Source organism: Enoplosus armatus, chromosome 7 (assembly GCF_043641665.1).
Source record: "Enoplosus armatus isolate fEnoArm2 chromosome 7, fEnoArm2.hap1, whole genome shotgun sequence".
NCBI lineage: Eukaryota > Metazoa > Chordata > Actinopteri > Centrarchiformes > Enoplosidae > Enoplosus > Enoplosus armatus.
In genome coordinates, this window is record NC_092186.1 from 6,273,386 (window position 1) to 6,295,239 (window position 21,854).

General features: G+C 39.2%; 1 protein-coding gene across 1 annotated transcript in view; it reads left to right on the top strand.

Annotated features, from left to right (window-relative positions):
* Positions 1–1,474: 1,474 nt before the first annotated feature.
* The window catches only part of lpp (LIM domain containing preferred translocation partner in lipoma), a 129,218-nt gene continuing 108,838 nt past the window's right edge, over positions 1,475–21,854 (top strand). The window contains exons 1-2 of the mRNA XM_070909096.1: positions 1,475–1,580; positions 6,092–6,163. The gene's annotated coding sequence lies outside the window, so the exon portion shown is untranslated. The remainder of the gene's footprint in view (positions 1,581–6,091; positions 6,164–21,854) is intronic.

The following is a 21,854-nucleotide window of genomic DNA, read 5'->3' on the forward strand; positions in this document are numbered from 1 at the left end:
TGTATGGTGTTGGAGTTACTGTGAATGCAATTTGAACTGTAAAATATATTCCAACTGTAATTATTTATGTTAATATACTGTTTCTGGGGTATGATGGTGGCAGACTGGTGTGACTGTAGGAGACTAATGTTTTCAATCACTGTGGCCATTGATCCCCTAATTAAAACCAACCATCTGCTGTTCAACCCCTTAAATCCCTCTTATTCCACATATAACAGGGAGTAAAAACACTGAAGTGATCCTGTCCAGACACTTGTGGAGGCCCTTTCAGCTCGGGTTATTCATAACCATTGAAATAAACTGCACTTAACGTAGAATCCATTAAGTATGGAAAGCCTTACACAAACAATGCAAGAACTAAGGCATTGTTCACAGTTGCAAAACATGTATGCAAGGCACAGTTTGCTAACCATAACTACTATCTGTTTGTAAATCCCATACTTGAATATAGTAATATTACAATATTTACTATAAACAAAACTAGTTAATTCACGTATAGTTAATAAAGGAGTCACACTGCTGAAGCTGAAGTGGAGACACACACAAACGCCCACTCTTTCTCACGGTTCCAGAAGACAGCCAGTGCATGACAGTGCATGGGAGCACTGCAGCATGCAACTGATAGTGTCTGAATTTGAATCTGTTCAAATGACAGCATGTGCCAATTCACACTTCACTGGATGAGTGGTCCATGTTACTGAAACACTTGCCGTCTGCTTCCTTTTTAGTCAGCACCTTCAAAGCCCTTTGTCCAGTTATTTCGTGTTTTCGGCAAGATACCTTTAAAAAAAGAAATCACCCTTTCTTATTTAAAAAAAAAAAAAAAAGCATATAATACAAGTCAAATAAATACAGTGCAAGTAATCTGCCATGGCTGAAAATAATAGTCCTAATCTGCATTGAGTGGTAGTTTCGTAGTGGCAGTGCGTATTGCAGTGCTGTGAGACTCTTCAGAGAAGTGTTGATTAATTTCTATGGTGATTAGTGAGTCCATAGTTTGAGGTGAAGTTGTAATACATTACATTGTAAGGTGTTCCTGTTTTATTTGTGTTAAGGTTTTCTATTTCTTTACAATATTTTACACTCCTAGACAAGATATATGTACTGTAGGCTTTTTATTGCGTGGCTATGACATTTGGATTGCATTTCGCAGGGGTGCATCCTGTATATACAGGACATGTAATTCTTGATATTTTGATATGCTTCAGTTTACAACAAGACAGGTTATCAACATGTAGTTCACAATGGCTTATTAGGACAGAGTCATTGGGTTTGAAAAAGGGGAGAAAGCGCATTCCAATGTACATTTTATAATGCATTTCCCCCCCCCCCGTGTTACATACATCCTTCTTTAAATACAGACAGGCTGGCGGAGTCGTCCCGGGCACTCAGGGCCGTGATGTTTTGGCTGGGTGACACCGCTGGCCTGCTGCCTTACATGGGCAAACCTCTGAACTGACTGAGACGGCTGGAATTTCAGAGCGTGACGTCACTGCCTACAACTCTCCCAGAATTTGGATCAAGAAGTTTCACTTTTTTTGCTGGGATTTGAACCTCTGTTATATTTCCTAGAAAGCGAGGTAAGCGAAGCTGTCGAGCGCTCTTCTAACGCTTTGGACATGTCTGTGACTATCGGCTGTGTTTAAACCGGTGTAACTTAAAAGGTATGACTGGTAGCCCGGTGTTGGAGTAGCTCGTCTTCAATTTGCTCGGCCTTGTTGGGCTATAATATGATTTTTACTGTAGCTCGGACGGAGTTCACAGTGAGGGCGTGGACTCGCTCGATAAGCCTCGGCTGGTGCTAATGTTACATGAGGATACTAACAAAGCTAACTTGTCGCTAGCCGGTGCCGAGCCAGGCTCAGTCATGCATTGAAAATGTAAGACATTGTGAGCCGTAAAGTTTTGCCAAAAGGGACTCTGGGCGTCTCTGGTGTTTCTGTTTTTAGCCAAGTGGTCCGCTGCTGAGCAATGCGGAAGACAGACTGTCACCGGAGAAACATGAGAGCCCCTGTGAGCAGAGAAATATGTCGCTGAATTTCATTTTAGCACTCTCATAAGCGCCCACTTACCAACGTGTCCCGTTACAGGAATAACTGTTAGCTAAGTTGAGTGTTTGCTAGCTTTGGCTTCGCCGTTGAAGTAAATAACGTATGAACGGACACACTTGTTTACGACAGCATAGATTCGCCACGTTGTTTAAGTAGCTTTGGTGATTGTTTTTATTACTAACTTACAGAAACCTGGTGGTTCCTTGTCAGTAGTTGTGACTTCTGTATACATTAGACTTTATAAATGACAATACAAGTCATTGCAGATACACGTAGGTTACGTTTGTTGAGACGTATGTAAACGCTCAGTGGAGTATCAGGCCCATAAAGTAGTGAACTAACATTACAGTGCTGTCCTATAGTTTACTTTTAGCCCTGTTTTGGATGAAAAGACAAGGCTGGAGACCATCATTGCCTTGATTTGTGACATAAAAATGCACACAAACAGGCCACACCTGGCTCCACCTAAAGTCTGAGTTTCTAACTACTCTCTAGCTTTTAACCATTGTAGCTGATTCCTTTAAATAACTTCTATGAAACTGGCAGCTAATGTAAGCCCAGACATTATTGTTGTCTGTCCCTTTTCAATTATTTGCATGTCAACGAGCCCGAACAGATCCATGCTATGGACTGTATCCTGACCGCTTACCATGCAACAAGAAGTTACCAAAGACTGAAGTGAATGAAGCGATTTTTCTTCGTCCTTGAGACAAGAAGTTAAATGTTATCCACTTTGAATGTTTCGGAAAAGGGAACTTTTTGAGTCCAAGCCCATTGTCTGTCCTGCTGATTCCATCCTCTGTGTTCACAACCATATGTTTTCTTTATAGGACAAAGGACACACACAGGTGACTAATTGAATACCTGATATAGCTTCAACATTGTCAGTTGTCTTCATCTTTTATGAGCGACCAAAGAACCTTGGCCCAGACTAAAGATATTGTTCTGTAGCTACCGTGAAAAAGAAGTGTCACTTTCCTCTTTTAAAAGACTGAATTCAAACTTTGACTTGGATGTTGGATTTCAAATCAATAACACCAAGGTCCCCCGAGAGTGCTGTCATCAAACCGAATACATCTGCGTCGCTCCGACACATTTTTGACTCAGGCGACATTAAACAGAACTGTCTTTAAAATCTCTGGTTAAAAAGGGGCTCATTTGACAGTGTTGATGATGTTAAAGTTAAAAGATGAGTGCCTCAACTGCTTTGAGCTTGGGCCCCCCCTGGTAGGTTTAGTCAAATAATTCTTCTGTTTGCGTTTCTTGGCATATTTTAATGAGGATGTCCTTTTTTTCTGGAAGGAACAGCAGCAGTTCCCCACACTCAAAACACACAGTTTTAGAGTTGAGTGTGATGTCAAGATGGTGGGCTTTCAGAGAAGCATCACCACAACCAGAAACTAGTGTGTATCTCTATGATGGATGGTAAGCATGGTCTGTTGGTACCAACAATGAAGACAAGATCCACTGTGCTTTTGTCTTTTATGTATAAGTAGGACATTTGATCCGCAGAGCTTAAGCATCCAATTCCCCCCCCAAATAAGTACTAAATACTTGACAATCTTTGCCAGAGGGTCATTTAACAACACTTACTGCTGTTCTTCTAACCATCTGGTTGAAAAAATATTTCATCTGCTCCATGGTAAAAAACTATTTTTCCCACGTTGCACCTCTTTTTCCTAATCCAAACAAAGATGGTAGTCGGAAAGGACAATTTGTACAACTTGAACTAAAATTGGTATATATTGATGCTTTATGTTTCCACACAAAATAATGTGTTAATACTTTGCTTGTGATTTACAAAAAGAATAAGGATGCATGTCATTTCCATCTCCCTGGATAAGAACATGCAGGCGCAACTTGAGAAGCAGGTTACAAATCAATTTTAGCGTGCAGATAAAATAGATTTAAAACAGATAAAATAGTAAAATAGATCGTGCGGACAGAATATGTTTTAATCCAGATGGATAGGAGACTCTTTGAGGAATCTGGAACTACATCCAGAACAGCTGTAAGTGTTGTTAAACAACTTTTAGGTTTTTTCAAAGTTTGCGGGCTAGCGGACAGTTAGATGCTTGTTTCTGTGACTTGAATGTAATAATAATACACGGGAGGCTAGGTACCACCAAAGCCTCATATCATGCTAGTGAACCAGGGAACACTTGTACAATACCTGTGTGTTTCTCAGACAGCCATGTTATTGCCTGATCTCTCCTTTGGCTTTTTAATGTAAGTGTGGGAGGTCAAAATCTGAGGGCTAGTGACTGATCCAAGACTCTTGAATCCAACGCACCAATGTTTTATTGAGAGCCCACCTCCACCAAAATATGCATGAGACCACAGAAAAAGGTTACATAGTCATGTTAGAGAAAAACAAAAACAAAGTGTGTATTCTTTTGAACAGATAATGACACTATCAAACATGACCAGACTCATGACCCAACATACAGGGCATAGCATGGACATGTCGGTGCCTGCTTAGCATTTGTGCTGTGCTCCCAGGTAGGGGTGTGACATGTAGTGGGCTGCTTTGCACAACAATACTGTTGTCTGTCTTTTGCTTAAATCCACGTGGATTACAAAAAAGTCCTGCTGAACAATTTGTTTTTCTGCACAATACCTGCGTAATTCTTACAGTACTCCCTCACAACTGAAACGTTTTCCTCAGGGACTTATTTCTGAGTGAGCAAGTGTCTAATATATAATGATTAAATTAAATGTGTTAGTTGCTCCTTATACTGGCACTCATTGCATCCTTCCTTGAGCCCGCCCTGTTAGGTCTCTCAGCATGCATCATGCTTCTTTAAAAGGGCTTCGCCGTTGTGTCAGAAAGCACCTACCAACCATAGCTAGCACCAATCCTCCAGGTCCACGGGAAAATTTGCAGCGTTCCATTAATGAGAGAAGAAATATGTGCACGTCATCACCAAACTCTGCAAAACTGGTGCTCGGCAGTAAAGACAAGTGCTGTATACGTCTGTCTAAGAAAGCCTCATCTCCTGTTGCTTCATGTTACGGTGTTACAGTGAATAACAGATTACTCAACAACAAAGTGATTGGTGTCTGACAAGACATGTTACCTAAAGAACTGACGTTATTATTAGACACAAACTCAATCATTATAATAATTATAATTAATCAAATCTAAAAACCACACTGAAACAGCAAGTCAGTTAAATGATTATCAGTCAGCAAGTAATTGGTTAATAATGTTACAGCTTCTCAAATGGTGAGGATTTGCTGCTTCTCTATGGCAAAATAGTAGTGAAGACATCCTGTTGGGCTCTTGGAACTTGTGACAGGCATTACTTTACATTTTACAGCATGTATGATTAATTAAAAGAAACATCGCTAGTTAAAGCCTTAAACCGCACAGTTTAGCCTCGTGTATTCAATACTGTGAGAACAAAGAAGTGCAAATGATCAATGTGTTTTTCCCATGAACTCAGCTTAATGATCCACCAGTGTTATGTGATCACAATATTACCTAAATGATGGAAAAAAAAATGCATGTAAATGTCTGTGTGACATCTATTAATATTTTTGTGTCATATTTGCAATATTTTCTATATTGATATCAAGAATGAAATTATAAAGAGTTACAATAGTAGGTTAATGTTTATCTTAATAATAATATGATATAGAGTAATATTGTATGACTGCTGCTATTATGCTAATAAATTATGCTTTATATTAAATGGCCTCCACTAAATAATTGTTACACTGTGTTGAACTATTTTCTGTCTCAGCATTGTTTCCCCTGAACTGTATCTCTGCAGTGAAATATTACTCCAGCAGACTGTGACAGGTGCCTGGTGAGAAATGACAGACTGAAATTTAAATGGACAACTTAAACTACATACAGGATTTATGGTAGCCTGCCCCAAGGTTCATCGTTTCACTGATGAATGACAGTTGTGTAAAAAAAATATCCATGAGATGACAGGACCCACTTACCGTGTTTGTGTGGTCCTGCACAGCACAATTACAGCTATGTAATCCATTTGAGTAATACAGAGTTGTCTCTCTTTGTCAAACAGATTTCCACACACAGTAAAGGGCATCGCTTCAACAATCTTCCAGAAATCTCGTACGTCCAGAGAGGAGAGAAGGTAAGATAGCTTTTGCTGTGTTGTACTTTTTTTATATTCTGTGTGTTGGGCCTGTTTTTGTCCAACTTTTGTGCTTTCATGACGGGTGGTTGTACAATTTATGTTCGGAAGTTAGTGTTTTAACTTCCACTTTATGCAGAAAGATATGGACACACACACACATATATAATTAATATGTATTCATCATAATCATTAATATAATTTAGCCATCAGAGCCAAGTCACCCTCAAAAACGATCACAAATGTGATAGATTTGGAAACTTAAAATAGCCCAGTGGCAAACACAAAAGAGCAACATGTGCTTGGTTGTCCCCAGTGTGAATGCTTGTTAGTAAGTCATTGTGTTGCACTGTTTGTTTCCGTGAGAATTCCTTTTAACTTCTTATTGCTGTAATATCTCTGTGAGCTTTTGCACAGCAGGTGTAATTTTACCTTTTATGTTAGGCCATGCACAGACTGCAGGCCTTAACAGGGAAGTGGGGTACTGCTGCATAAGTGAACAAAGGTTGTATAAAGCCTTTTGTGGGTCCAGAGGGAGCCTCACCATATCTGATACATTGCCTCAAATGATATCACTTGAGCCAGCGTCGGAAGGCTGCAAGTTTGAAAATAAAAATCTGATGGTGTGGAGTTTGAAGCCCGCTCCTCATCTCTGCTTGAGGCTAGTGGCCCAAGGCAACTTTAGCCGCTACTAGCATAACACACAGTTGCATTGTGGGTAATGTAGGCGCCAGATAGACGATATCTCCGGTTCGGCTGCATTGATTTTGATACTTTGTTTTTTAAACTGTCTGTTGTGAGTCCGACAGTGTTATAGGGGTACAATGCTAAATTGCTGGGGAAGTATTTCAATGCTTAGGGCCAATTTTGTTCACTGTGTTTCGTAGAGGCTAAAATGTAATATCAATGTGAAGAAGGTGCCCTGAGCTGACTTGCAGCAGTACCAAAGACGTAACACCTGCACCGTGAATTCATCGCATGTGGTGTCATCATGTATCTCAACTGGCGCATAGCTGAGTTTATTGCATTCAATATGGTTTAGCTCATTATAAAAATCACACGTTATCTAGCCATGACCAACTCTTTTATTCAAGTCTTTAGATCTTTTATGTTGTTTTTAAGACTTTTATCTTTGCATTGACATTGCAGCCACATTCTCATGTGGTCCTACTTAGCTGTCTCTTCCAATACAATTCCATTCTTATGACTGTTCAGACTGATTTGGCATTGCCAGGTTTAGGACGTTAGGAATTAGGGAAAGTTATCAGTATTTTAAATGCAAATAAAATGAATATTATTTTTAAAGAATTTATGAACGAGTAAGAATTTCAGTCCTGAGTCCGTTCCTTTGGGACTGGGATGAAGTGGGTTGTGCTGTTTGAGGAAACAAGCATTCTCAAGCCAAACTGCTCTTCAAAACAATTCCAATCCAGGCCGGACGGTGTAATGTTCTCTCTTGTTAATATCACCGTGATCTGCGCTGCCCTACGCCACTCATGGGGAGTAATCAGACTTTAATTATACCCTCTTAATCACTTGAAGACAATCCGTGTGACAAGACAGCTTCTCACAGTAAATGTTCTATCTTTACCATCTAATCTGGTCGCCAGATGAACAAAAAAGTAAATTATGTCCGTATTTCCCTGCATGTTTTGCAATTTAATGCAGTTTTAAGCTAACTCATCTTCTCTTTTCCACATTTCGACTGCACACTCGTAAAAATGGAGCTTGTAGGGCTCACAGTGTTACCCATCTTAGGTCAGACCGAGCCCAAAGCGATTGTGAAAAGTTCTCCACAAGCATTATTATTCCTAGTGAAAGGTATGCACCACAGAACTGGCTCTGCCGAGTGACTCTGGCTCGCAGAGTTTGACATTCCAAGTTAAAAGCAAACCAAACTGATATTGCCCTCAATACTGTCTTCATATTTTCTCCATATTTGGAAATGTTTACCTCCTCATGATGTTTGACAGAGGTTGGGAGAGGGGATGTGAGTCATTTCAGCTGCACAAGGCTTTCTAGGGGTGAGAGGAGCCTTCCAAGTGACTGCCATTGAGTGAAGCTAGCAGTTTTCTGTGCTCCAATGATCTAAAGAGAAACTGTGAGTATCATTCTATGCTCAATTTGTGTTTTAATAGTCCAGTTTTATGGCAGCATGTGTGTGTACAGTGAGAGAAAGGGTTAAAATAGCCATGCAAGTTATTATAATGAGTTAAAGTAAGCTAAAATTATTGATTTGTCCATGTCTTTTTTACATTGCCCAAAACTGTGTATATGTAGGCTGCTTGTGGGGGAACTCGTGTCGCTGTTTGTCACTGCTTGATTGAAAGTTTTAAGAAGTGTAAAGGAGATGCCATTGCTATTTCTTTGCGTCAGACACAACGGCAACACACAATGTTCCTGTGCATCTCTGCAAGTATGGAAAAGACATGGAATTGATATTGACTGTTCACCAGCTCGGCAGATATTTCTGGAAAGTTTTTGAAAAGTTTGGGCTAACGTAGCACTGCAGACTGACCTTGTATGTAGCTGTATGTCAGTAATATGAGGAGGTTAGAGATAAAGGTGAAAATTGTAAAAATCTGTTTTGTTGGACTGAATTGAATAGATGTAGAATAGAAAGTATAAAATAGCCCAGTATGTTGTCCCATAGATGACGTGTGTGTGTATGTGTGTGTGTGTGTGTGTGTGTGTGTGAGAGAGTTGGGGGCAGCTGAGGTCATTGAAGAATTCTGGTCTTGCAAACATCCACTGTAACTGATATCTACAATTTAACAGATCTGACCTTCCTCCTGGCTCTTACTTCCACACTTCAAACATAAAGTGGCAGGTGCCTGGCAGTAGTATTAGAGGGAAGAGCCGAGTTAAATGACTTTACTTCGCTGTAAGGGCTGGTGCTGCTGACTTCAGTGATGGTGTGGTGTGATTATCTAATTACTTTTATCTTTAATTTACGCTGGGAATGTATCAGCTTTCAGCCTTAGAGCTAGTTAGCCTGTTGGCGTGCCAGTTTCAATTGTTCTTTTTTTCATGTCGTTTTATTGGATAGTGAATTCTGTATACTTCCAGCCATGCTTGACCCTTCTTCCTTTATAATTTCCATAGTACTGACCGGTTGTAAATACTGCAAACATTATCAACTGCTTTGATACTGTGCTATATTTGTTTTTCTTTACATGTGTTGCTCGTCTGGGAATACAGCTCTCCAGTACAGTCCACTAAAGCCAATAAGCACTTTAAATGCATCTTTTTTTAATATATTTATGTTTACCCTGCAATGAGGGATGAACATGTTAAAATTGTAAAAACCGTGGTGATCCCTTCACTTTCCATCTAGCGACGTCTAGCTGCTAGCATGGCTGTAGACATGCCTGGAACTTTGGGTGAATTTGGGGTGAAACTTTGGTGTCCATTGGCCTTAAAGTGAAACCTTTGGAGGTAGAAGTGGAACACTCTGTTTTGGTCTGGTATGACCACTAGCTTATGGTGGCAATTGGTAGCAAATGTTGGCAAAGTTTAGGAAGATATTTCTGTTTAACTGACTTTACTGAGTCAGTTCAGTTCTCTGACTTTATGACTCTTTTAGCATTTACCATTATCCCACAATTTACTTGTGGCTAAAGTGACATAGTCTCCCTTTAAAGTGCTGTGCCACAGCTGTGAACCAGGTCAAGCTAGATTACAGTAGCTTTGCTGGGAAGAGGTTGAGGAGGAGTTCTGTCAGAATTGATTGTTATAATAAAAAACTATGGGAAATCATCTAGAGTGCTTTGATGGCCTAATTACTTTTGAGTAGCCATCAAAGCTAATCATGCTGTAGCTGATTTTTACACAGCCTGTTAAGACACTTTGTATATTTTAAAGATCCAATTTATAGAATGTACAATTATCTGACATAAATATTGAACTATTACCAGTGCAAATTATTAAAATGATTTCAGTTCACTACCAGTTTTATTTACAACCACAGTATCAAGAATGTTGCAGTGAGAAGTTTCATAACAAATACACTGTCAACAAGAGTGCTTTGAGACAGTTCAGTGGCTCCACTAGTTTAATAAGCAGTGATCGTCAGTTATATCAGTCTCTGGTGACATCTCTAACACTCTTAAAATGACTTAATCTGGTCTGACTCGACTTTGCGGCCCTTAATTTCAAGATGCTGGCATCCCCAGATTGGAAGAGATTGTATGTTTTCAAGACAAGTCTTCCAAATGAATCTCGTCAACAAATTAAGGCATGATTAACAAGAGCAATTACACTGAGGATCCAACTGAGCTGAGGAGAATCAAGCCAAAGTGGAGGAGATTATCTTTCTTATTAAGGAGAATCACTTTAAGGGTTTGATTACTTTCTGTTTTTGTGTTTAACTCTTGATTACTCTATAACTAATGATGCTCCTAAACAGCTATTTTTTCGATACCGATGGGAGTTTTAGAGTGCAGATTGAACACTAAGATTGTATTTAAATGTGCAGTGCCGCTTCTGTTTTCTCTCATGGCAAAATGTCCATAGGTGCACCAACACTGATAGAACTAACATATTTAAGAATGAGGAATTGATGCTTTTAATTTATTTCACCCCAAGCAAATACGATCTAGTAGCATATTTGGCAAGTAATGTCAGTATCTGCTTAGCACTCTTCTCCCAATCTAAATTGAAGTTTTTCTCTTTCCCAGTCAAGCTGGATGGTATGAGTCATTAAACAACAAAAATGCATTATTTTTCAATAGATTTCAAGGCTTTGGCTGCGTGCTGGTGGCCAGTATTGTGTGTGAAAATAAATCCTCACTTCAGTTTAAGGTCTTCGGCACTGTGAAGGAGGTTCGAGTCTCTGTTTAAGACTTTGCCTGATTTTATCATTCTCTTTCCCAATACAAAGAAATTTACCCACACCCGCTCCATGATGTCATGGCCATCCTTCACGGTGGGATGCTGTTAGATATGTGATGAGATGTCAACGGCCTCCGCCAGGTGCTTTATGTCATGTCGGAAGAATTCAGTATTTTTTTCACAAGAAATAAAGTATCTTTTGCTTAAGGCGCTCCATTCCTTCATTCCTTCCTTTTTTTGTTTTCAGGAAATCTTTCACTCTTGTTGTAGAGCCCAGATATCCGTCTGGAAAGGTCTCGTGTTGCTGCCAGCGAACTCCGTAGTCCTGTCTGTTTGTTGTATTACGATCTCTCAAGCTCAAGTCAGGATGTTTCAACATGTCTAAATTCTTCTTAAGTTTACTAATTTACTACAACTCAATACAGTTATTTTCAGAGAAGGTTTCAGGGAACCTGTATGGACAGTCCAAGGACATTTGCAGTCTGTGCATTAAGATGCGTTTAAATTAGTGTGTAGTCAGTTTTAGTCAAATATGGACTCATAATATTTCAACTTTTTACCATGAATCAATCTGAAAATCATATTAAAACAAAAAGAGGTAGGCTTAGTTCAGCCAAATATGCTTCCTCCCTATTATTTTATTAAACAACATATTGCCAGACACATTACATGTTAAACTAAAGTACATAGTCTTGTTGCTGATTAAATGCTGAATTGCAAAAAGTACGAAAGCCAAGTCAACAATGGCTGTTTCTAACATAACTGTCCCAAAGTCGTGATGATCGTCTGAAACTTTTGGGATATTTTTTGTGGATATATTTCTTTCTGCTTTAGTAGCCTGTGTAGCTATCTGTAGCTGGCCCTTTCTCTGTATTATCCTCTTACAGCTATTTCAAATTATAGATCATGTAATTAATAATATATTGATATTAGTGATGGAAACGTCTGGCACGTCAGAATCTCTGGAATCTATCGCTGGAATTTTGGGGAGTCCAAAACTATGATCTAGAAACCAAAAGTAGAACTAATTTGTTTTCTGGTTGACGTTATGGTAAAGTTCCTGAGTTCCAGAAAAGGCCCTTGGGTTATCAGTAAAGTTCCTATTGTCAAAGATTTGCTTTGCGTTGAGTCTGAGTACACCATTTAGGTGTTCATGACATCCCCAACAACCATCGTTTTTCACATTTAGGTTGGTGAAAAATTTCATCAACACTTTGGTGACCAGTGAGCAACAGTAATCTTTAACATTGTCACAACAGCGGAACGATTGTGGGCCAGGAGTGACATTTTCTCTCTTCCCCTATCATTTAGGATCAGATACCACTAAGTGATTAATCTCAGATTAGGCAGAAGCTTGAGGCTAATGGGACACTTTACACAATGTGACTGATACACTTGCTTGGCATGCAGTGACAGATGCCAGCCTCTAAAGACGGTCAAATTACTGAAGCATGTTGTTGGCAAAACACAGAGCCATTAACGGTGTGCCAAAACATATAAACTGCAAACCACATAAATCAGATTAGGATGGATGTTAGTGTACATGGTTAATTTTACAATTTAAAACACTGTTTTACTTTTGAATGCCAACAATAGATATTGAATCCAATCAAAGAACGTGTATTATGGCCACTAAATCTTCTCATATCTCTTTTTCTTCCATCAGGGATGGTAAATATTAGACCTTTTTTTGAAAGTAGCCTTTACTCTTTAAAAGTCTTCATTATGCATGCGAAGTATTCATATTATAACGCCCTCTTGACACAAAAGTGAGACTGTACATTGTTATACTGAACTATAATGGGATATCAGCTACTGCCAGGGAAATGTGAGGAGTTAAAAAGAATGTTAATGACCCTTTTTACAGCTGGTGCTATTTTGCCTTCTGGAGTGTTTCTACACCCATTTTGAATTGAACTTTGGACCCGGCAGGGGTTTCTCTCGATGTTGATTATGAGAAGAGAAGGAACGGCAGGCCTGGGATGCTTCTGACAGGTAAAAACTGTTGAAGTGATCGGTAAAACTGGATGTTTCAGTAGAAGATGATAATGTAGGACTTTGTTCTTGCGTTTGAGATGTTAAGGCAGTGCTTAATTAATTAGAAAAAGGTCTGATCACATCACTTTTTGTTCTGCCACAATCTTATTGTGTCATTGTAGCTGTAAGTCGCTGGTGTCAGCAGCAGACATTTTTTACCCCATCACTCTTTGAAAGAGCGATGTTAAGAGAGCTGCATTCATCAGTCTACTGGCACACTGTACGTGTGCATATTTCACGTGGCTCATTGGCAGGATTAATTGCCAACAAGTCCCCTGTGGTCCAGGAATGCAATTACCTACTGACCCAAATCATTCTCTTGGCTGGAAGTCGCTGTCTCTGTTCTGGCAGCGTTACACCTGGGAGTCTTCACGTAACCTCGCACTCACCCCTCGATGCATCCTTACATCAAGGAAATCTCTGAGCTTTATGTTCGTGTGATATTCAGGGTGCGTATCCAAAATAGAGGAGTGACTGATTTTGTGCTATCTGTGTGTAACGTTCAGGAATGAAACAAAGATATCCAGTCACCTCCTGATTTTACCTCATGAGTTGGGGCTGATCCGTGTTAGTGTGGTATCCTCTTTTCATGAAGAGATGTACTTTGAATTTAGGCCATATCTGATAAAAATGAGGTTTTCCTTACCTAAGCTCATTTTAAGTAAGAAAAGCTTGCATAAACAATTTAAGTCTGTTGCTTTGTTAATTTCATTTTGAGAGAGATGTGAGGCTCTGAGGTGTTGGTACTTAAAACTTGTGATGTATTGGCTTCCACACCTGAAGGATGATAGAGCGGTGAAAACATACGTAATGTGTGTTGTTATACCCAACATAAGATAGTTACTTAAACAATTTGTCAATTAATAAATGACTCAATCAGCAGACAATTCATTGGGAAACAATTTTAATATTATTATATATTTATCATTTAGAATAATTTTTCAAGCAAAAACACCAAAAGCTCTCTGGTTCCAGCTTTTCGAATGCGAGGACTTAGGCCACATATTTTCTGTGTCTTAAATTTCTTTGGGGTTTTGAACTGCTGGTCGGCCAAAACAAGCAATTTGAATACGCCATCTTGGCAATTAACGTTTGCCTTTTTATTACCCGTAACCACAATCTAACCTAACCGTAACCTTAAGAGTACTCCACCAATCTAGCATTTGCACTTCTATAACATTATCAGATGGACAGTTTTAAAAAAACATTACGCGCCTACATTACAAGTGCAACTTGACCGCGGACAGTTCAGGTGGAGATTCGGGTGCGTTACGCTAGTAGGGGCTAATGTAGCCTCGAGCTGCTAGCCCGAAGCAGAGATGAGGAATGGGCTACAGAGGTCTGGTAAGCTCACCTTTTTCCAACTCCACATCCCTAGGTTGTTTTCATATTCTGATTTGTAGTCTTCAGCCTCAACTGACGCTGACTCAAGTGACATTACTTGAGGCAAGTTATCAGACTTCTCACAGCTCCCTCTGGAGCCACTAAAGGCTTTATACAGCTTATGTGCAGTAGTACTCCCCAAGACCTAAAAACAGACTTTGATGTGTAAAATTGGCTCACTTCCACTTTAACTAAGTGTTTTAGTTGCTTAAGCCTAACCACACCTTAAGCATACTTTATTTGCCGTAATATCCCCAATCTTTCCCAAACCTCAACCATGCTGTAGCTGCCATGCACAGCAAATGTTGGCATTGGATGTAAAAAAACCCCAACACATTTACATGTAACGTATTCTGGGGTTTGCAGAATTAGTCCTATATCGATGTTCCTCTCTGGCTATTTTCTGCCGTTTTGTAGACCAACAGGAACACAAAGTATTTAAAGAGAGTCGACAGGTGATTTTGCTGTGGAGGAGCCACCTTAACGTGAATTCTTTCTCTTGTATGGTATTGTCTATGATGTCAATCAGTTGCTCATACTGATGAACTTAAATTGGATTCCAAGCTGGATATAGAAACAAACAAACAAAAATAAAAAGCCAAGGCTTAACTAAATGGAAGCCATTTAGTTATGGTGCTGTTAAGAGCACTAATGCAGTAAGATTTAGACTTTAAAGCATTGCTAATGCTGTTACAAGTATATGGAGAGAGGTGGAGGGGACTTCTACATACTGTTGGTTTGTCACAGCACAAAGAGAAAAGCTTCTTTGTCTCCACATGTGCATTTACTTGCACTGTTCTCATGTCATATCTAAATACATAGGAGGCTAAAGGTTATGGTCTGGGTCTTAGTGAGTTGCCCCAGAATCTGCTTCATTTATGGATTAACCAATTGTATATGATGTAGCGTGCACTGTGGATCAAGGACCATAGTGCAGTCACTCTAAGCATTGTGGCCTGTACTCTATACATGGCTTGCTTGTTATTTGAGCTCCCTGCTTGCCTTTTTATGTTGCAGGCTATGGTGTTTAAGCTGAGGGCAAGAGGGACCTTACGTGTCAGGTTTGAGGTCATTTGTGTTAATATCAGACAGATCCAGTACATTAGATGCATTCCCTAATCTCTTAAATCCCTTCACTGGCCCAACTTTCATTTGTTGTAGAAGCATTAAACAAGGAAGAAACATACAAAGCAAAGCCATAGATTTGTTTTGCCACCTTTCAGGGATTGCACTTGTTTTTTTGTTTTTTTTTTGCAATTGCTTTTACAGTTTTTCTGCAAATGACGAAAGCACTGAGAAGCAAGCCTAAGGCGTTTTTTTTTTCTCCCACACTTAGGGATGGGATGACAACTCATATAGTAACTATATCTCAATGAAAAACAGTTGCTGTTAAGTTTTAGTTTCTATTGATGTCATTATGAGACAACGCTATTAGTTTACAGTAATCCTTTTTTGTGTGTGAAGAGGGGTGCCTCTCTTGTGGTACATCGCACTGAGGAGTTTTGCTGCATGGTAGAGAAAGCATTGTTTTCTTGGCAATCACAGAAAAACAGATCACATGACTTTCTGTAAATGTTTCAGTAATATTATGTACTTAGAGAATTTTGGCAGTGGGAGAAACACTTAAGCGAATGCGCAGTGGGCCGTGCAACACGGAAGTAAACCCGAAAGCGAGAAAACTTTTGCGCTTGGCAAGCAACTTCATTGAAGTGAATGGGTGCTGTTTTGGAGTATAATACACCCACATCTCAACCCCATTCTCTAGAAATGTAAACAAACTTTGACATCATCTTCATGAGGGTGCAGGAGGGCGCAGAGGCTTTTCTCTGACTATTATTATCATTTTGGAAGCATTGCAGACTTATAAAGAGTGTACATATTGGCTCAAAAAGTCTCTAAGAGAGCCCACAAACACTTGTTCACTGTAGGACAGGCGTGAGTCTGCACACACTTAATCAGGAATGAATCTAACAACACAGGCTGGACAGCTACAGCAGCAAGACGATACAGACCAGGTAGGCTGGTGACTGGGTCAGTCGAAACTCAGTGGAGGCAACCTGTGGGCAGGTGAGGAATGACACTCTGTGGAAAAAACACAAAACACAGCTGAGATGTAGGCAGGGGGACCCTCAGAGGCTGTGTCTGGCTGAATGTGTCAGGGAGATAATATGAAAGTACAAGGCTCCAGTGGACTGATGTGACCCAAACATGTTGAACAGAATTCTTCTGATTCAATGACATTTGACAGGAAAATATTTTATTTTTTTAGTTGTACCATTGTACTCATCAAAGTAATAGAGTTAAGGTCTTCTAGTTCTAACGATATCCTCAATGTTACTCAACATAGAAACACAGTGAAGTATTTTATTTTATTTTATTTTATTTTTAGTTTATTTTAAATTTATATAAGTTTATTTTATAAGTTTATTCCGCTCCACTTTGCCAGCATGTACTGACTCAAATGTTAATTCAAGGACTCAAAGTGAGGTTTATTATTTGCTACAAAGGATCTGTGGTAGTCACTCCGCTCATCTCTAAGCGAGAGCCGGCTGTGTTCTTGGTCCAGGTGAAGCGCTCCTGAATGGTTCGCAGGTCAGGTATAAAATCAAATGAGCCATTTGTTTCCTGTCAAGGGTATTTCCTGCACTCCAGTCTGCCCTCAGGCACATTCCTGTAAGCCCAGTGGTACTGTACCTAGTTCAGAAACGCTAACGTGCTCTAATTTAATTTGAACATGCCTTTCACTTTGCTGCAGCGCTGCAAAGAAGTGGTTATAAATACACCATAAAGCCCAGGGAAAAGGCCAAGGTGTTTTCAGGGATATGTATTTTTCATTGGTTTGGACTCCCTTTTCAGGCTGTAAACATTAAGGCCCAATCAAGCTGTCCATTGTAGGAGCACTTAGAAAGCGTATGTCCACAGAGGAAATGGACGCACCGCCCCTCAGCTTTGGTAGGTCTGAGAATAATGTTCGGGTCGGCTGTTGTAGAGAGAAAAAACAAGACGTCATGAGTATTCAAACACATCATACATAGCCTATAGCATCATGAAGCAGCATGAAGACGAAGATGAAAGTTTGAAGAAGGACGTGACGGATGTACACTTGTTTTTAGTCTCTTTCAAGTCGGTCCATCATAACCTGACAAATAAAGACCTTTTCAGGGCCCAAATTACATTTCTTTTATAGATTGTGGGTCTTTAGAAATGTGTTAATGGTCTAATGTATTTGAATGATCATTTGTGTTTGATAGCAAATTACTCCATCTGAATGTTTTAATGGCTTTGATAATTTGAGTATTTGGCTCATTGTGTTTTTTCCCTTGGCCTACAAGACTGAAAATAGTTCAACCTAAGTTATCACAATGGATGTGGCATTAAATGAAATTGGTTCATTTTTATTTGACTATCAAAAAAAATATGCCAGAACATTTCTGAGAGTCTGCGATGTGCAAATCTTTATGAATACCCTATTGAACTGGATTTAATTGAATGTAAATACATGCCTTGTCTGCAGGAAAAGCATTGTTAATTAGATGCAGTCGTGTAAGGTCACATGATCCAAAAATAGAAATAGTCCAGGTTAGATAGTGGCACAGTATTTTCAGAATGTGGCTTCAAAAGTGGCTCAGTTCATAGTAATGAAAACATTTTTAGTTATGGATTTTGTCTCTTTGATTTATATATATATGCAGTCACATTACTACTGATCCTGTGTGAGGTGAAAAGGACAGATGCATGCCAGCATGGATAAAAACAACAGGAAGTTAGGGATTGTAGTTTGACCCAATGATTTCACTAGAAGTTGCAGCAGCGTCTCTGACACGCAGCTCATGGAGGCAATTAAGGCACTTTACAACCTTTTGTGCATGATTGCTGCAATTTGCGGCAAAAAAATTTCTCCTTCTCTGAGTCGAATCTCAGTCAAATGTGAACACACAGACATGACACACATATTTTTAGATTTAATGTGACTTAACACTTTCGGGGGAATAAACATCCATAAATCTTAGTTTAGAAATCATGGAGCACATATGCTGTTCATAACTTCAGAATCATCATGCTTTTTAAGTTTTCTTCAGTATTAAAGTGATCCAGTGAGTCATTTAGGAATAAGACTGATTCATAAAACTGTTTTAGGATTGTATGTTAGGGCAGATGTTTTTTTGTAGCCGTTACAGCACATATGACCCACATATGCAAGAAACTAGAGATGTAATTGATACGTCTTTCACATGATAAACAGTGGCCTGCTTCAATTCTGGTTTGAAAAAAAGGTGCCGTTGTTGTTAATGTTGTTGCTTTAGAAAAAGAAAACTGTCACCAGCGCGCTAGTTCAGTTTGTGAGACACAGATCTGTCATGGTTGAATAGGCTAAAGCCGTTTAATTAAAACTGAATCAGAACAAGGGGTACTTGTTTCATTTAAATGAAGTAAATTATATTACATTATATATTAGTGTTATTTATTAGACTTCATTTCATCACCAGGTGCTGCTCAAGTAGCCTGTTGCACTACTGACTTAAAATTACAATAATCTGTGCAATAATTCACCAGTGCAATACATAAACATACATACATATACATTGTCATTGTATATATTTAATTCTTTATTTAAATACTGCAAATGTATATTTTTTAAATATTTTTTTTAGATTTCTTTATATATATGCTTCTCATTTCTAGCTCTATGCTACTTCTTCTATTCTTGAATGGGAGCACCTGCAATGTGTCTAATTTCCCCTCGGGGATCAATAAAGTATTTCTGATTCTGATTCAGATTCTGGTGCAGACTGAAGCACAGCAGCCACATATGCATTGGGATTTACATGAGCCGTGCATTGTTATCAGTTGATTTATGTGAAGTCACGTAAATTGTGATGTAAACTATAAAAGTGAAAATAGTTATTGGCACAGCTGCAAGTTGCCTTACGGGTGCCGTGCTTGTGCTAGCATTAGCAACATTACAGCGTTGCTTTAAACTCATTGGGTTGGCTACAGTCGGCTACTGAGAGACAAACACAAACCCATGAGCCCATCTGACCCGTGCTTTCCACTATTTCTGTCCAGATCACCAATTACACAACGCCGTCTTTGCTGGCTACTTCCCCAGATGTCTTGGCACAGAACGTGCCGAAACCCTTTTGTTTTTGTTAGGATTTGTAGCTCAGAGACTGTAAGCCTGAGATCAATCAAATTTAGTGAATATGTTTCAAGTCTTCCACCTCTCTGGAAAAGAAAATCAATGCAATTGGTCAGATATTGATGCTACTGTATATCAAGTCATTTCTTTTGTTGTGGTTTTTGTTTTGGTAAGTAATTTTTGATCAGATTTCTCCTTTTCTTCTATGAGTACTGGTTTTAACACATAAATGTCTATGATTATGGCTGTTTGGCAGCTTCAGAAAATCTGGCTATGTTGGTAAAAGACAGCTGTTTGTATTAGGAAGGTTCCAGGAGTGAGTGTCTGTGTGTGTAACTGCATGTGCGAGTTTGGAGTTGCTGAAAAATAATATTAGCGCTCAAGAAATTTACCCTGGGTACATACAGGTATAAATAAAATATCCAAACCACATAGCAATGGTGTGCAATTTCAAGTTGACGGCAAGGCAAACAAACAGGAAGTGAGGCATATTTCCTTAACACTTAATAAGGTTCCCAGTTAGCTGTTACTTTTGCAGTCAACTTTGTACGGGTAGATGGCACAGTAGGTCTGGTATATGTAAACAGCGTGGTGTAAAGTTTTCTGAATAAACTGGACAGTGTCTCTAAAAGGCATGCTGCTGTAAAGCTGTCTAATGCCACCTTTCAATGCTTTGTGAACAACATATTCCATTGACTTCCTTTTGTATTGGAAGGAGGAAATATGAGTAAATATGTGTTAGGGTGGATTTGCGTGTACTGACCCTTTTTTAAGGTGTGTTGTCTGCCTGATGTGCAGAGAGTCAGCGATTGTGTTCACTTTTATATTTCTACCGATTGCATCCATCTACGTATTGGCTACTGTCTGTCCATTCTATCAGTAATACTCTGTTAAATCTTCCACAACTATACTCACCAGGGCTACAGCTAAAAATGATATTTATTATCGATAAATCTATTGATTTAAAATGGCAGAAAATGTCTTGTTTTGTCTGACCAAAGCAGCAAACCCTCACATGTGTTTTTGCTGGATAATTGGCTTAAATTATCAGATTACAGATTTGTTGTTAGATTTTAGTTTCTTTATAGATCAAATAATCAATTTATCGTTTCAGCTCTAATTCTTACACATGCTTGTTTTTCACATCGTTGCACAAAAAGTTTTAAGAAAATATTTCCATTTCATCAGGTTATGTTTATGTTATGGTAACTCAAAGCATTCACCGGTGTTTCGGTGCTCATCACTAACACTCCTAATTAAAAGTGAAAAGTAAAACAGTTTCTGAGGTAAACACATTAAAATTACGCCGTAATTGAGACAGAATCAGTGTTGGACTGCATGAAAAGAAACGATAGTTTGTTCATCAACATCATTTCCCCTGGAGGAGCGTGTCCCCAGCACCCCGGCTGCTGGTTACTTCTCCTGTGTGCCCGGCGACTCGCTGTGCTTGTGGAAAACGCCGTCTCTGAAAATAGGGAGCATATGCTAGAACAAGGAACGCCACTTCAAGCAATACTTGTTCCTTAACATTAGCATGGCGTAAAGAAACTGAAGTGAAGTTGAGAAAAGACCTAGTTGTCAGTTGCATGTTCTCAAAACATTGTCTTATGCTAGCATAAAAAAAAAAAAAAAAAGGAGGCATGGATAACAATCCCAAACTGGCGCCCACCAGTAATTATGATGTGGGTACAAAGAGATTTTTGCCATTCTAAAGGGAGAAGGGGAGTGTAGGTGTATTAATTCCTATTCCTTCCTGCTTCCTCGACTTGGAAGTTCAGATTTAGAAAAATAGACCCCCCCCTCCCTCAAAAGAAAAGACAAAACAAGAACTGTCACATTGACTGACGCCAATCGTATATAGCATCTGTGTTCCCACTACTGCTCCCTATAGTATATGCCACACTGTGGCAATGTGGGAAACTGACAATGTCAATTTATCAGAACAAAAGAATTCCTCAGCAAGAGGAATACACATCTTTGGGCCCTGGAGACAAAAAATCATTCCACCCCCACCCTTACCTGTATCTAAACAGAATGTAGGACATTCACAACACCAGAAATAGAAATTTCAGTCACAATTATCATTTTTGAATGTATCCCCTGCAGTCAAAAGTTAGTATTTCACTTTAGGAGTTAGAGCTGCACTTTAATGCTAACTTTCTTAAAGTAAACAATTGAACGAAAGGCGCTGAGAGGAATTAAACACCCAGACAGCTGCTGCAACCCAATATCGGACAGTTTAGATGAACTGATCCAGATCCATTCTGCCCTAAATGTTTGTCTCTTTGTGAAATTGAA